The sequence below is a fragment of the Dicentrarchus labrax genome, unplaced genomic scaffold (assembly GCF_905237075.1).
Source record: "Dicentrarchus labrax unplaced genomic scaffold, dlabrax2021, whole genome shotgun sequence".
In the NCBI taxonomy this organism is placed as follows: Eukaryota; Metazoa; Chordata; class Actinopteri; family Moronidae; genus Dicentrarchus; species Dicentrarchus labrax.
In genome coordinates, this window is record NW_026136717.1 from 724,505 (window position 1) to 741,132 (window position 16,628).

At 39.6% G+C, this 16,628-nt stretch overlaps 2 long non-coding RNA genes across 2 annotated transcripts; one reads left to right on the forward strand and one right to left on the reverse strand.

Moving 5' to 3' along the window:
• The first annotated feature begins 636 nt into the window (after positions 1-636).
• LOC127349485 (uncharacterized) lies at positions 637-2,518 on the forward strand. Its single transcript, XR_007880298.1, has 2 exons — positions 637-804; positions 1,290-2,518. It is a non-coding gene; the product is annotated as an uncharacterized LOC127349485 (long non-coding RNA).
• A 2,159-nt stretch (positions 2,519-4,677) lies between these two features.
• Positions 4,678-8,149, reverse strand: LOC127349484 (uncharacterized). The gene is made up of 2 exons (XR_007880297.1): positions 5,068-8,149; positions 4,678-4,949 (listed from the first exon to the last, which is right to left on the reverse strand). It is a non-coding gene; the product is annotated as an uncharacterized LOC127349484 (long non-coding RNA).
• Positions 8,150-16,628: the final 8,479 nt, after the last annotated feature.

Sequence of the window (16,628 nt, forward strand, 5' to 3'; positions counted from 1 at the left end):
TGAGCCAATTGTTTCAAAAATGGGTTCACTACTTGAAGCTTCAGTTACAGTGACCTCTACTGGCAAAGTGCAAGGCTGCAGCCAAATTAGGAAGGCTAGTTGATGGACATGAGGCTTTTAATTACATACTCGCATGCATGCACACGCACACATCTAGCGAGCAGTGTTTTTGTAGAAAACACCTTTTGTTCTGAAGCATGTTTGCTTTGATCACCCTTGGATTGAAAGTGTATTTGCTTTAAAAATTTGTATCTATATCATGTTCTATTTACAAATAAAGATTGATGAATGTGTGTATTATGTTATTGAGGAGAGAATGCTGGGGAAATATTGTATAGGTTGGGGTGTGCTTGTGTAACTATGACAGGAGGGAATTGGGAACAGTCATGAATCAATACAAACATAATGAATCAATACAAACGCAATGAATCAATACAAACGCAATAACTCTGCAACTATGATAACAACCCACAAATTGTGCATTGTTTAGAGCGTTTATAAAGTGTTAATGGCGCTCAAATTCAAAACTGTTTCAACCTGTCACCTGTCGGAATCGGGGCAGTGAATCACCTGATTGGACCACGAACCAGGCAGCTGATTCATTCAGGCAACGAAACAGTTGCTGCTTCAGACGTCATTTGTCACGTGATTTTTTTCGGACCAAAGCAAGCTTTGAAGCAGTGGTTCTATGGAATTGTAGTTCAGGGTTCGAAGCACGCATCGAAGCTTCAGTGTCACACTGCCATCACTAGCTGCATGGACTTTCTGTGTGTTTCCTAATGATGTGTGCATTCTTGAGGAAATGTAAGTAGTTTCAGCTTGTATTTATGTATAATTTGATCACTATTGCAGTTTGTGTTATTTTACATGGAAATATGATGAGTTTGAGTTAGCTACGTTTGGATTGTGAGGACTTAATCATGAATATTTCGTTTGTAATGCCAATATTGCAACTCAGTCTATTTGTTGTGATTGTGACCATGCTTATTGTTAATAGCGTTTAAAGGTTGAATTATTTACCGTGATTCACAGTCAGTATGTAAAGCTCCCATGCTGTTTAGCATGCTTTGCCTCTGCTAATGTTACGTTGGAAATTGTACTGCTTATTCCACGTAGGGCTGGGCAATAAATCGATTTTATCGATTAATTCAAATTTGTAGTTAAACATGATTTATTTTTAGTTAAAATAGTTAAAGTAGTAGTTTTCTCTTGAACTTCCACAACACCGGCGCTCCCTTCGGGCTCCCGTAGATCAGAGTGTGCTGACCCCTCCCCCCGCCTCTCCACAGATAAACACAAGATGGCAGCAAGCCAGGATGAGCTCGTCCCCAAAAAAGGCACAGTGTCGTCGGTGGTTTGGAACTGGTTTGGTTTTGTGGTGTCCAAGAGCGAACAAACCACGACGCACTGCAAAGTTTGTTTGAAAGCTGTTGCAACCGACCAATTTATTCCAGCACCTCAAGCAGAGGCATGCAGCCGAGTGGGAGAAATGTTGCTGTCTGCGAGATATACAGGACCGCAGCCCACAAACACTCGCTAAAAAACAGTCTACAAAAAAAACGATGTAAATCGGGTTTGGTGTGAAAAAATCTGAGATTTTATTTTTAAGCCATATCGCCCAGCCCTAATTCCACCACTAATATTGCATCTTTGTTGTTGTATTATGCTGAAGTAGCAGTTTGCATATAAGTTAGGGATATTATTGGTGAACCTTAATATCTTATCCATTTGTCTCGTAAATCCCCCACCCGAGTTGCTCTGCCACGAGAACGTGACGTAATTGCCTGGCTTGTACCACTTATAGCGTTACAGTTGTCTTTCCATGGAATGGCGCCAGCGACAACGGCAGCCTGTCATGGCAGCTCCTTTTCATTGTTGTAGTTTTAGTGTGTTTTCAGTGTGTTTTTGCTATTTTGAACTCTTTTCTTACTTTCTTACTTTCTTACTACTTTGTTCACGTCGCCTAAATACTTTTTTGGCGTTTTTGAGCACTTTTTATTTTTTGTTTATGCTGGTCTCCATGGCGACGGGGAGTCGCATTGTTTTCACCCGCGATCAGATGATCGCCCTGAGGCCCCCTAGCATCCTGACCGGAGAGAGACCCTCCATACTGGAGGAGCTGAGGAGACGATGAGGCTGCAGAGCGGGGGTTAAACGGAGGATGAAGAAGAGGAGCTTTAAATTCTACATCCCTGCAATCATCGAGCAGATACCGGACTCCAACGTCACCATTCCCGGCTTCCAGAGGGTTCGAGCCGTCAGGGACACCACCGCGACCGGCATGAAGAAAGGAGGGGGACTATCCGTGCTCATAAACAACAGGTGGTGTAACGCCGGGCACGTCTGTGTGAAAGAGCGTCTGCAGCCCGGACATCAAGCTCGTCGCCATCGGACTTCGTCCTTCATCATCATCATCACTGTTTACATTTATGATGTCTTATTTATTCTCCTGTACAGCATTTTGGTCAACTTTGGTTGTTTTTAAAGTGCTTAACAAATAAAGTTGGATTGGATTGGATTGGATTTGGGCATTACGAGTCAGAAAGAAGTGCAGCAGCTTTCTTGTTTCTGCTTGTGGCTCATCTAAAAAAGCACAATGTGAAATATATTTTTCTACAGAAACACTAACATTTCAAGTAATTCCTTTATTGCAAGTCTTACATTTCAATAATATTTTGCCATTTTCGCCTATTTCAATTTCAACAAGTGCTGTGGCGTTTTTCTCGAGCCACCAGGGGCCACCAGGGGCCTCCAGGGGCCTCCAGGGGCAGTGGCTAGTGTTATTGTTAGCTACATTAGCCTATTTAGCAAACCAGCTTGAAAACAAAACTTTACATTGTATTGCACGCACAACAACACCGTGCAATGCATAAATTGGTGACCGGATTAAAGCAGCAATGTAAACAAGTGTGTAGGAGCATTTAAAATCGACATTAAAACGACCAATGTAGTACAAATACAAAGAAAATACATCTCAATATGGGCGCTGCCATCTTTGTTTTGCGGGTCGTACGTTCGTCCTCGTTTAGCTCGGTGTACTGTGAGGTACCAAGAGCTGGACGGCTGAAATTACGACCAAAAGGGGGTGTGTCTTGGTGAAATGTCGCAAGATAGCTGCGAGATTTACACTTTCCAACTTGGGCTGGGGGTTTACGTGACAAATGGATAGCACCATTATGCTGATATAGTAGCTTATTTAGAGATGTTTATTTGATTTAACTGCTGAATAACATGTCGAGCATTGTTGTAATACAGTTTATTTCTTTTCTTTATTTTCAGACCACACACAAACACACCCACATACGTTGTACAGCAATGTTAAATTCTAGCACCGTGGTACAACCACCAAACCCGCCAGTTAAAGCAAATGGCGAGGAAATCTGAAAGGAAATGGCGCTCTTCCAAATTATCAGAATATCGCTCAATTTGGCAAGATAATCTTAAAACTTATAGAAAGGCCCTCCGTAATGCCAGAGGAGCCTATTACTCAGCACTAATAGAAGAAAATAAGAATAACCCTAGGTTCCTCTTCAGCACTGTAGCCAGGCTGACAGAGAGTCACAGCTCTATTGAGCCACATATCCCCATAAACTTAAGTAGCAATGACTTCATGAGCTTCTTCTACAATAAAATTATCACTATTGGAGAGAAAATCACCAACTGCCATCAACAGTTATCAGTGGCTCTCCAAGTTCAGGGACTTTTGCTAATGTAAACTCAGACTCATAATTGTATTTTGTGGCCCTCCTACAATAGGTTTAGATGTTTTAATGTTCAAAAAACACATTATTTTTCTCATACTGCCTATAGCTGAGCACCTCTTTTCAGCCTCTGTCTGAATCGCTGTTTTAGCGCCTGTCTCTTTAAGACCCCCCTCCCGAAAAGCCCAGTCTGCTCTGATTGGTCAGCATTATGACGCGGCTCACACGGATGACGTGGCTCACGCGGATGACGCTCTGGCCCCTCCCCTTCGTTGCCGGCAGGTAGCTCCTCACTGCTACTGAGTTTAGCTGCATTTCTACCGTCAATATTAATTCAATAACTGCTTCTAAACCAAAAACTTCACCAGCGGACATGTTAGAGCGGGAGTCTGACCTGAAATCACGGAGAAATGGACAACAACAAAGTAATCAGAGTAATAGTATAATGATTACTGTAACCTCCCATCTGTTATATTCTTTATACACATTAGTTTACTGAGACCATGGAAACAGAAACCTGGAATACTTTATCCTGTACAACATGTCAACATAACTGAAGGAATCACTCATCTAATAAAGTAAATTGTTTATGGGGTTGAAAAACTGCCAAGTAACCAACTGTTAACGGTACTGTATCCATATTTCATAGTCTAATATAGTATTATTACCAAAGTTAACCTTCAGGTATTTGTAAAAGCTGCAATTATGTTTGAACCCCATTAAAAATACTGTATACTCAATATTCTATCATTTATATTATATATTGTGATGTAATTTATCTTCCAACATTATAAAGTTTGAATGTGAGACAGTAATGTATTGTGTTGCTTACAGTCATTAATACAGGTTTAAATTTCACATTTTCATATTGATAGATGACCAGATTTTCAACTCTTTCAAAATCTTCATAAAACCTTTGTGAAATAACATGTTATTTATATAAAACCACACTTGAATTTAAAAATGACCAAAACTCTTCTTAAAAGTAAAACACTTTATTTATATTTCATTCATATTCCAGTTACACATGTTGTAAGTAACAAAGCTATAACTTTTATGTAAACTGTGCAGATCCTGTCCTACATCAAGGTTTATGGTTTCTAGTATACTGAAGTGTGAGCTGGTAATGGAGCTCTGCAGTCAGTGTTCATCTTCATGAGTCTTCCTTTGGATACCCAGACTGTCCTGATGCTGCAGCTGTCTCTGTCCTCTGATGGGTCCAGGAACACCTGAGCTTCATCAGGTCACCTGTAAAACAAGGCAGATTCAGTGTTACTTGTAAGACAGCATATAATATACAGTGTAATATAATGCAGTATAATATAATACAAGTACAACAGCTCATTGTGGCTCAAAGTAGTCCTACCTAAGTTATAATCTAAAATAATAAAGCAGTGTCTCTGGTGGTTCCTTGTTGCAGCTAACTGTAGTGATGTGTTGTTGAAACAGTCTGAGGTTACCAACACAATGTCTATCTAATGGCAGCAGATACACACACAGGACATTTACTGACTGTAACTGATGTTGTAACAAGTTCCCGGTGCAATAACAGAAATTTAGCAGTGAGCCTCAGTGTTTATAATACAATAGGAGATTATGAGTATAGGATGTTACACTGGACCTACACTTATATCGTCAGTAATAGCAGTACTTCAGTAACGCTAAATAAATGGATCAGAAAACTTTTATTCGTCGGTTTGACTCCACATAAAGCCTAGTGAGCAACCCCAGCTGCTGGGTGCTAATCAAAGTTACAGAATAATACTAAACTAATGAATCCCTGCAGTTTGACTATTTCTCTCTCACTGTAGCTCTATTGTTAACTCTGGTGCACGTTGATCAAGTTAATTTACACACCGTAACACACACACACCTGAACGAAGCAGAGAAACAACAAAGCTAGCGCTAGCTGAGATAACGTTAGCACGTCAGTATAAAGTTACACAAGAAGCAACATGAAAACAACCACCAGGCTCCAACCTAATTAACGGTTAACGAGGGTTATCGATCACACTGCCCCTCATATTACAACATAAAGTCCAACAGACTCAGTAACCAAAGTAACACAGTGACATCACAGAGCTGCTGTGTGCTAATCAAAGCTACAATGCTACCAAACAAATGACCTCCGCTGCTGAATTACACACAGTACGGTGTCTCCTGATCACAGCTGTATTGATCCACACGGTGAACAGATACCTAGCTACCCAGCAGATAATAAGTTACCAGGTTAAAGACAATTAAAGCTATCTAACGTTATCTTACCGGTTCCATGCAGCTCAAGGAGCTAACAGCTGATGAGCGGCTACAGTTTGTTCACTCTGAGGTTTTCTGCTCTTTCTAACAGCGACACAAACATATTACTGACGGAGCACGTTTAACTAAATACAGACCAACATAAAGCCAATTACCCCCGGTCACAAAACCCACAACAGTAACAGAGTTACAGAGCCCCCCCCCGCACGAAGCTTGGTGATTCACGGCTTAAACTTCGTGTGAATCTCTATAAAAATATCAGCAGGGGAGAATATGGAGACATCTGCACCAGCTGGCTTAATAAATTAACTTCACTTTATAAGTTTCATGTTCATCTTTTAACAATTAACAAACAATAACTACGTTAGCATCACTGAGGCCCCTGCAGCTAACAGCGGTTAGCATGAGCTAGCATTACACGAACAATAAAAAACAGCATAAACTCTTAAAAATACTTAGTTTCTTCCTCTGCCTTCTCTCCACAGACTGGCAATGGCGGAGCTCCGATAGTCAACAGGAAGTAAAGAGAGGTGGGTGGCAACAGGTACACACACTTCTGAAGCTTCGTGATTTCTCTCCTGTATTCTTCTGACTGAGGCAGCCCACAAAAACATGACTGAGTCATTTTTTTTCACACTTTGCCTGCTGATAGGCCCTCCAGATTCCCAAATGTACATAATCAAATGATTAAAAAGTTGGTTTTGCATAATGTCCCCTTTAATTGACACTTCTTTACTGGATATGATTAATATCTCTTTATGATCAGGATGTGTACCACAGTCCTTTAAAGTAGCTGTAATTAAACCCCTTCTTAAAAAGCCCACTCTTGACCCAGGCGTTTTAGCTAACTATAGACCAATCTCTAACCTCCCCTTCCTCTCTAAGATTCTGGAGAATCTCGCCAAAGAGTTGTGACTTTCTACATAACAATAGTTTATTTGAGGATTTTCAGTCAGGATTTAGAGTTCATCACAGCACAGAGACAGCTCTGGTTAAAGTTAATAATGACCTTCTGATTGCTTCTGACAATGGACTTGTCTCTGTACTTGTATTATTAGATCTTAGTGCTGCATTTGACACCATTGACCATAATATTCTTTTACAGAGATTTAAGCATCAAATTGGCATTAAAGGAACCGCAATAAGCTGGTTTAAGTCATATTTATCAGATCGTTCGCAGTTTGTACATGTTAACGATGAATCTTCAATAAATACTACAGTTAGTCGTGGAGTTCCACAAGGTTCTGTACTTGGACCAATACTATTTACTCTATATATGCTCCCTTTAGGCAACATTATTAGGAATCACTCCATTAACTTTCACTGTTATGCAGATGATACGCAGTTATATCTATGGATCAAGCAATGAAATAAATTATCTATCTATATATTATCTAAATGACAAACATGTCTTAAGGACATAAAATCCTGGATGAGCTGCAATTTTCTGATGTTAAACTCAGGAAAAAAATGAAATTCTTGTTCTTGGCCCCAAAAACCTTAGAGACTCGCTGTCTAAAGATATAGTTACTCTAGATGGCATTACCTTGGCCTCTAGCACCACTGTCAGGAATCTTGGAGTTATCTTTGATCAGGATTTGTCTTTTAACTCCCACATGAAGCAGACCTCTAGGACTGCCTTCTTTCATTTACGTAATATTACAAAAATTAGACACATACTATCACAGACAGACGCAGAAAAACTAATCCATGCATTTGTTACTTCAAGGCTGGATTACTGCAACTCTTTATTATCAGGTTGCCCCAATAAGTCCATTAAGACACTCCAATTAATTCAGAACGCTGCAGCACGAGTACTGACAGGAACTAGAAAAAGAGATCACATCTCTCCTGTACTAGCTTCTCTGCACTGGCTCCCTGTAAGATGTAGAATAGAAGTTAAAATCCTCCTCCTCACCTATAAAGCTCTTCATGGTCAGGCCCCTTCATATCTTAAAGAGCTCATAGTACCCTATTACCCCTCTAGAACACTACGTTCTCTGAATGCTGGGCTACTTGTGGTTCCTATAGTCTCTAAAAGTACAACAGGAGCCAGAGCCTTCAGTTACCAAGCTCCTCTCCTGTGGAACCAGCTTCCAGTTGTGGTTCGGGAGGCAGACACCCTCACCACATTCAAGAGTAGGCTTAAGACATTCCTCTTTGATAATGCTTATAGTTAGGGCTGGATCAGGTGAGTCCTGAACCATCCCTTAGTTATGCTGCTATAGGCCTAGACTATCGGGGGATTTCCCATGGTGCACTGAGCTCCTCTCTTCCTCTCTCTTTCTGCACTCATTCGTGTCCCATTAATGCATGTTGCTAACTTCACTTCTTCCCCAGAGTTCTTGTGCTTTCTCGTCTTGCAGGTTCTTATGGATCCTGGTGGAACCTCCTGCCATGGTCCTGCTAAATTGCCATTGCCAATACTGTTGTTGCTGCGCCTCTCTCTCTCTCTCTCTCTGTCTCTCTCTCTCTCTCTCACCCCAACTGGTCGAGGCAGACGACCACCCACCTAGAGCCGAAAGATCTGTCCTAGGTTTCTGCCTTTTAACAGGCAGTTTTTCCTTGCCCTTGTCGCCAAGTGCTTGCTCATGGTGGTACTGTTGGGTCTCTGTAAATAATGTTTTAAAGAGTTTGGTCTAGACCTACTCTATTTGAAAAGTGTCCTGAGATAACTTTTGTTATGATTTGGCACTATAAATAAAATTTAATTAATGTATATGTTGTACTTTAAGTATCTTTTATGCAAATTATGGCTAAAGGTTTGATTGGAAATGCACAAGGCTGCACTTTTTCTGTATGGCATAGGCTTATATCAATTTTAACGATGCAAAGTTAAACATTACTTTATGCGGGAAATTGATTGCAAGAGAACAGGATCACAGTATCAACAATCCTTTACCTCCAAACCTACCGAATCCATTACACCACCAGCTGACATTATATGGTCAGTATAATTATTACTACAACTACTGCAAGAACTCAAGTCTCTACAAAGAGGAACTGCAATTTCCTCACGTCCTTATGGAAGCAGTCCTGAATTCAATTCAATTTGATTTGTATAGCGCCAATTCATAACAGAAGTTATCTCAGGACACTTTTCAAATAGAGTAGGTCTAGACCGAACTCTTTAAAACATTGTTTACAGAGACCCAACAGTACCACCATGAGCAAGCACTAGGCGACAAGGGCAAGGAAAAACTGCCTGTTAAAAGGCAGAAACCTAGGACAGATCCTTCGGCTCTAGGTGGGTGGTCGTCTACCTCGACGAGAGAGAGAGAGAGAGAGAGAGAGAGAGAGACTAGTCACAACAACATTTGAGTGAAATAGGCTACAGATATAAAAAAACAGGAACATTTGCATACAGCAGGTTCAAGGTCTTATTGTCTCTGGTGGTGCATGTGACAAACTGTGGACGAGAGAGAAACATGGTTGAAGGCCTCCGGGTGTTTCGTTTGTAGTCCTGCAGTCACATTGTTGATGATGTCACACGCTGCTTCTGCTTTCCCAGACAGAGGAATATAGACAGTATGTAGTCTTATGAACATTTTATGTCTGTACACAGTTTTCCTGTTCCCTCCAGAGAATTTATATCTGTAACTCGTGCTATCCCGATAGAGTTAATTCAACTTATAAAAAGCCACTTGAGTTAGAGTGAATATAAAACAAGTCAACCTGTACTGATGCTGAGTGGAATTGAACTAACAGATAGAAAGTGTAATAATAAACATATTTGCCAGTGTTTTCAAAGAATGAATGGAGTTCAGGACATAAACTGGGGAAGAGCTTGGCTTCTACCCCACAAATATTGCATATCTAACAAGGCTAAAGAAATACATTTTAAAATACTGCATAATATATACCCAGTTAGTAGTATTATTGCTAAGTTTATATATGTTGATGATTCCTTGTAATCTTAATACAGAAACAATTTCACATCTGTTTTTTATTGTGATATATCTAAAAAGTTTTGGAGTGATGTTGAATCTCATTGTTTTGATGCTGCTAACTCTGTCTACTCGTAGAGATGTTATTTGCTACTATGTTAACCCAGAAGATAATGCTCTTGAACACCTGATGAACTTTGTTATCCAATGTGCAAAATTCTTTATTCATAAACAAAAATTAGCAAAATCTCTACCTAAATTTGTTCCTTTTCTCCTGAAACTCAGCTCTTTGCTTAAATCTCTGATTTTGTTAAATAACAGAAAAAGTAATACCTTACTGAGTCATTATGAAATGTTTTTCCCTGAAGCCCCTGTTTGAACTATATTTTTTATTTTTAATTTGTACTCTATCTTTGATTTATTTATGTCACTAATGTGCTGATTGTAGCTTTGTACATTTAAATTGTTCAATAAAACACACACACACACACACACACACACACACACACACACACACACACAGAGGAATATAGACAGTGATGGCGATAACACTGGAAAGTTCCCGTGGCAGATAATATGGACCGTGCGACGGCGACGAGCTCGATGTCCGGGCTGCAGACACGCTCTTTCACACAGACGTGCCCGGCGTTACACCACCTGTTGTTTATGAGCACGGCAAGTCCCCCTCCTTTCTTCTTGCCGGTCGCGGTGGTGTCCCTGTCGGCTCAAACCGTCTGGAAGCCGGGAATGGTGACGTTGGATTCCGGTATCTGCTCTTGTAGCCACGTTTGTTTCCAGAGATGACTGCAGGGATGTAGAGTTTAAACCTCCTCTTCATCCTCCGTTTAACCCCCGCTCTGCAGCCTCGCCGTCTCCTCAGCTCCTCCGGTATGGAGGGTCTCTCTCCGGTCAGGATACTCGGGTGCCTCAGGGCGATAATCTGGCAGCGGGTGTAAACAATGCGACTCCCCGTCGCCATGGAGACCCGTGCAAACAAAAAAAAAGTGCTCAAAAAGTATTTAGGCGACATGAACAAAGTAGTAAAAAAGTAAGAAAAACTGTTAAAAAGTGAAAAAAAACACAGGCTAAAGACACACTAAAACTACAACAATGATAGCAGATCATGACATATTTGCAAAGAAATACTGTTTTTATTATTATTAACATAATGTACATCATTATTGCTGCTGAGAAACAAAACAAAATAAATTAAATTGTTCTGTGTAGGTGTCATCATAAAGCATATTTATATTTGTCATTTTAGTGCCAGGATAAATGTAATCTGTGCCAGAACAAATTTAATCTCAATGTAATAGTTTTGATTTCAAAATGTTCAAACTGAATATTGTATGCCAAATTTTAAATTGTATTTCACAGATTAAATAGAATCTTATGGTTTGACACTGGATTTAACTCGTATGGCAAATACAAATTCAGAATATTGTTAGTTTAAAAGTAAGATCTTTGAAAAAATTTGAAAAATTTTCAAAGGACAAAGAAGTCCTTTGAAAGGAGTTGGATTGAATCAGAGTTCTAGTCTAGACTACATGAGTGCCTCTGAGTTGAAACAAAATTATGAGAAACTGAATTTGAAAACTGTTATCTGAAATTTAAACTCTTTACTCTTAACTAAATAAACCACTGAAACTGAAATAATACTTACAAGCTGGAAGCAATATTGGTTAAAATCGATTCAGAGATACAATTTCAAATTGTATATTATACAGTATTCAGTTTTCTAATTCAAAATGATTACATTCAGTATGAGGGAGCTGGGAATCACCCCCCTCAATAAGGTGAAAAATTATACACCAAGGTAAACTGACTGTTAAGTTAGACAAGAGCAGACTAATGCAGGAAGTTTATTTTGTTGTTATATCGTGCTTTTATTTTGAAACTCACTAACTTTTTGAAGTCTACTTTCTGGGGGGCCTGTTTTCATTGAGCACAGGCATGAGAATGCAGCCACAGGACTAGTGGCAATTGGGTGCCAATCAAATCATCAGGCTGCACCACGTAGTCGGGAGGAAAGAGGAGAGTGGGTAGAGGAGTTTTTTGGTTAAGTTTGGGCTTTTGGTAAGTTTTATGTTTAGACACCAGTATCAGAGCTCTGAAAAAACCTTACCTGACTGATGCCACTTATTCATGCACTACACTTTAACCCTCATTCTGCTGGTTTTCATCCTGGTAGGAAGGGTTCTCCACCATCCAAACCCTACATTTAGATTCAGTTTGTTCTGGTACTAAAATAACTCCTTAAATATTATTATGAAAGACAATAATTAAGCTTTCTGTAGATGTTTTAACTTATCAAGTATGTTTGTAAAGAAAATCTATATATATATATATATATATATATATATATATATAAAAGAAATTAAAGTTTATAATACTTTTTTTAAAACTTTAAAATTTTAAAACTAAGAAAATGTGTCATTTTGTGCTGATTCAACTCTATGGTAATTCCTGACACTGTAGTCTGTGGCACTTGATTGCAGTTTTTATGGGGACATGTAACAAGGTGCCCATCATACAACAAGAATACCTGCTTCTTGGTGGGTGAGTTTAGTCGGGGTCTCCGAAAAGGTTTTATGTATTCACTGCCATCCTCCATCCAGAGTCAGCTGACAGTGATGCAGCTGGTAAAGACTTAACAACATTAAACTGATGCCAGCATGTAGCGTTTTTTTCGTTCACTTTGACTCACTTTTTGAAAGTCAACATTCTCTAAAGTGTAAGTTCAAAAATATTTCTGTAATGATTTTGTTTTGACAAAACATAGATTTCCTTATGCTGTCTGAGACCCAGTCAATCCCTGGCGACTGTCGCATTCAGTCAGCAGCCTAGGATCTCGGGTCGTGGAGGTGGACTGGCTGTGATTCATAGAGAGAAATGTTCCTTGTTTTCACTTGTAAACTTCTCTTCATTTGAATCACTTGGTTTTTATCATAAATGGCAGTGTCCCTCTACTCTGTGTTTAAATCTACGGACCCCAGAAATCTAATTCTGGTTTTATTGAAGAATTTTCAGATCTTTTACCTTTTTTTATGTCTCGGTTTGATAGAGTCTTAATTTTGGGTGATTTTAACATACATCTGCTGCCCTTCTCGTTCCTCTTTTACTGTGGATTTTATAGACATTGTGCATTCTTTTAATCCCACTGTGTACTTGTATAATGCCTTTCTAGTCTTCCGACCACTCAAAAGCGCCACATTCGCCCTTTCATACACATTCACACAGCATCGGGAGCAATTCGGGGTTCAGTATCTTGCTCAAGGATACTTCAACACGTGGCGGGAGGAGGCGGAATTGAACCAACAACCAATTAGATTACATTCCGATTACTCGATGACCTGGTCTGCCTCTGAGCCACAGCCGTAGGGACACATCCTAGACATTGTCCTTTGCTCTCGTTTTACTCTTGAAACCATTGATTTCTGTGAGACTATTCTATGTGTGTCGGACCACAAAGCCCAACCTTCCACCTCCTGGTCCTACAATGGCTACCTACGTCTCCTTCCAGGTACTCACTGCAAACTCCACTGTTAGATTTCAAAATACCTTTACCACTCCACACAGCAACAGCCAAAAAACAAATATGTTGACAGAAGAATTACTAACCTGTTCATCATCAGTCACTACTATTAGTGTAGTTGTTGCTACTGTTGTTGCTGTGCACCTTTGTCTCTGTCTGTCTCTGTCTTTGTGTCTCTCTGTCTCTCTCTCTCTCTCACCCCAACCTGTCGAGGCAGACGACCACCCACCTAGAGCCAGGGTCTGTCCGAGGTTTCTGCCTCTTAAAAGGAAGTTTTTCCTTGCCGCTGTCGCCAAGTGCTTGCTCATGGTGGGAATTATTGGGTCTCTGTAAATAATGCTATAAGGAGTTCGATCTAGACCTGCTCTATTTGAAAAGTGTCCTGAGATAACTTCTGTTGTGAATTGGCGCTAAACAAATAAAACTAAATTGAATTGAATCTTCAATAATACATATAAAACTGCTCTTGACTCTATAGCACCAATAAAATCTAAGCACAGCATTATTAAGAAAAAAATGCAGACAAGCAGAGTGCCTAGTGGCCTCATACCAACAATAGAACACCTCATGTCAACCTTTCAAAAAGCAGTAGGGATGCCAGATCATCCTTCTTTTCTAACATCATTACAACAAACCAGCATAATCCCAGAATCCTTTTAAAACTATCAAAGCTGTAACCCACCCCCTTCTGTTCAACACACTGAATCCACTCTGTGAGCAATGTTTCTCCTTTTTCATCACTAAAGTAAATTAAATAAAACTCAAGATTAGTCTTCCCACCGGCAACCCTCTTTTCAGAAAGCAATCCCTCTGCCTCTGCTTCTGTCTCCCTCAACAGTTTTCAGTACCTCACACTGTGCACTTTAACACACACAATAGCCAAATTAAAGCTTACATCAGCCCTTTGGATGAGAAGCCTGCCAGATTTCTGAAGGAGGTTTTTAACAGCGTTGGACCCTCGATTTTATTGATTGTAAATAGCTCTTTGTCCACAGGTTGTGTTCCCTCCTGCCTCAAGCACGCCATAGTGCACCCACCAAGCCTTGAGCCTACTGATATAATAATAATTTAAGACCTATCTCTAAATTTCCATTATTATCTAAGGTTTTAGAGAGGACTGGTTATTCACAATTGATCTCTTTTATGAACACTAATAAAATCTTTGACAGATTTCAGTCAGGTTTCCAGGCTCATCATAGCACTGAATCTGCTCTTATCAAAGTAACAAAACTTACAGCTGATACTGGTGACCGTTCAATTTTAATTCTTCTTGATTTAAGTACTGCATTTGACACTGTTGATAACTCTATTCTTTTAGATCGACTTGAAAAGTGGGTTGGCATCTAAAATATATATTTTTTAATCATATTTATCTGGCAGAACTTTTTTATGGGTGATGCCTCCTCTTCAGTGGCCCCTCTGACCTGTGGTGTTCCCCAAGGTTCCATCCTTAGCCCTAGACTGTTTGTTGTATACATGCTGCCACTGGGGCACATCATAAACAAATCAGTCCAGTATCACTGCTATGCAGATGACACACCAACAAATGAAACAAATCATATTTAGCATGGAGGACTGGAGTGAATCTATGTTATGGTAAATGGACCTGTACTTGTATAGTGCCTTTCTCGTCAAAATTATTTACTTACTGTCTGAGATATGTCCTTCTTTGAAGCAGTTACAGGTATGATCGCCCTATTCGTGCCTGAAATTGGGACTTTGGCCGGCAATATATTTTAGTACTTGGGATGACTCTCATAACACAGATTAACAACTAAAGGTCTATGATAAATTACAACTAAATAGACTCACTCAACATTTTAATTGAAGACCTCTTGTGTCCTCTGTGAAGCAGTTACTTACTGCCTGAGATGTGGCTTTTGTTTATCTGTGAAGCAGTTAGAAGTATGATAACTATTTGTGTCTGAAATTGACTTTGGCCGGGCAATATATTTTACCACCAGCAACTGAGTGATTGAACTGAGTGAAAATTCTTAAAAACATACTGACAGTATGAATATAATGAAGAACTATTACACACACAGTAATTATTTCTGTAAAATATTTTTATGTAAGTCAGGCAACTGTTAAAGATGGCCACATCCTCAGTGTTGTTTCTGGGAATCTGGAGGATTTTGTCTATGGTTAGAGCAAGTTTGTGTTTTAGGTCAAAACGTTAAAAGCCTTCATTGTCATGGCTTAATGAATAACTTGCTTGGTTAAGTTTGGGAACAATCATAGTCATAGTTTAAGGAAAACAAAGTTAACTGGTGGAAGGAAACAGGTAATGAACTGCAGTGTCTTGTTTCGGATGCAACACATGCAACCATTCTCCCTACCGGCCCTTGTGAGACAGGAGCGCATGGATTGTTTGTTTGTTTCCTTGTTTTCAAAAGACAATTATGCAAAATACTACAATCACCTATCAAATAATGCTAATACAGACACAGAAAGACTAGCTAATTATGTTGCCCCCGAGGCAGCACAGTGGTCCTTGCTGGGTTGATGTGATTGCAGGTTATGCACATCACAGTTAATTCACAGTCCATGCTGGAACCCACAATGACAGAGTTTGGAGTAAATAAGAGCATTTATTCAGAGGCAGTATTGTCCTGAAAGACAATTTGAAGGTGCTAGTCCTTTGAGTCCTTCCACTTTACCTGACTTTTAAGTAACTGAACTTGTCTATGGTTAGAAAGAGATTGTGGTTTTGGTTAAAAAGTAAGAAGCCTTAATTGTTTTGTCTTAATGGAGAACTATTTGTTTGATTAAGGAGCGATCATGGTCATGGTTATAAGAAACCAAAGTTGACTATTGGAAGGAAATAGGAAATTAACTGTAGTTTCCTGTGTCAGATGCAACACATGCAACCATCGTCCCTACCTGCCTTTGTGAGACAGGAGCACATGGATTGTTTGTTTGTTTTGTTTTAACAAAAAATATTGCTGTTGTTTCTCAGTAATAGGTTAAGAATAATAAGAATAAGAATTGTTTTTTTGAGATATTTTTTTTTTTTTTTTTACAGATGCTGCAGGTTATTGCATTTTGTCCACTGCAAAGACACTCAAGGGGGCACTTTATTGTGTCTTATCCACTGGACGGGCACCCAAAGGGGCACTTTCTTCTGTTTTGTCCACTGGAAGGACTTTACTTAATGTACTTTCTAGACCTTCGACCACTAAATGCACTGTACACTACATGCCACACCCAATTCACACACAACTGCTCGCCAGAATGGAAACTAATCAT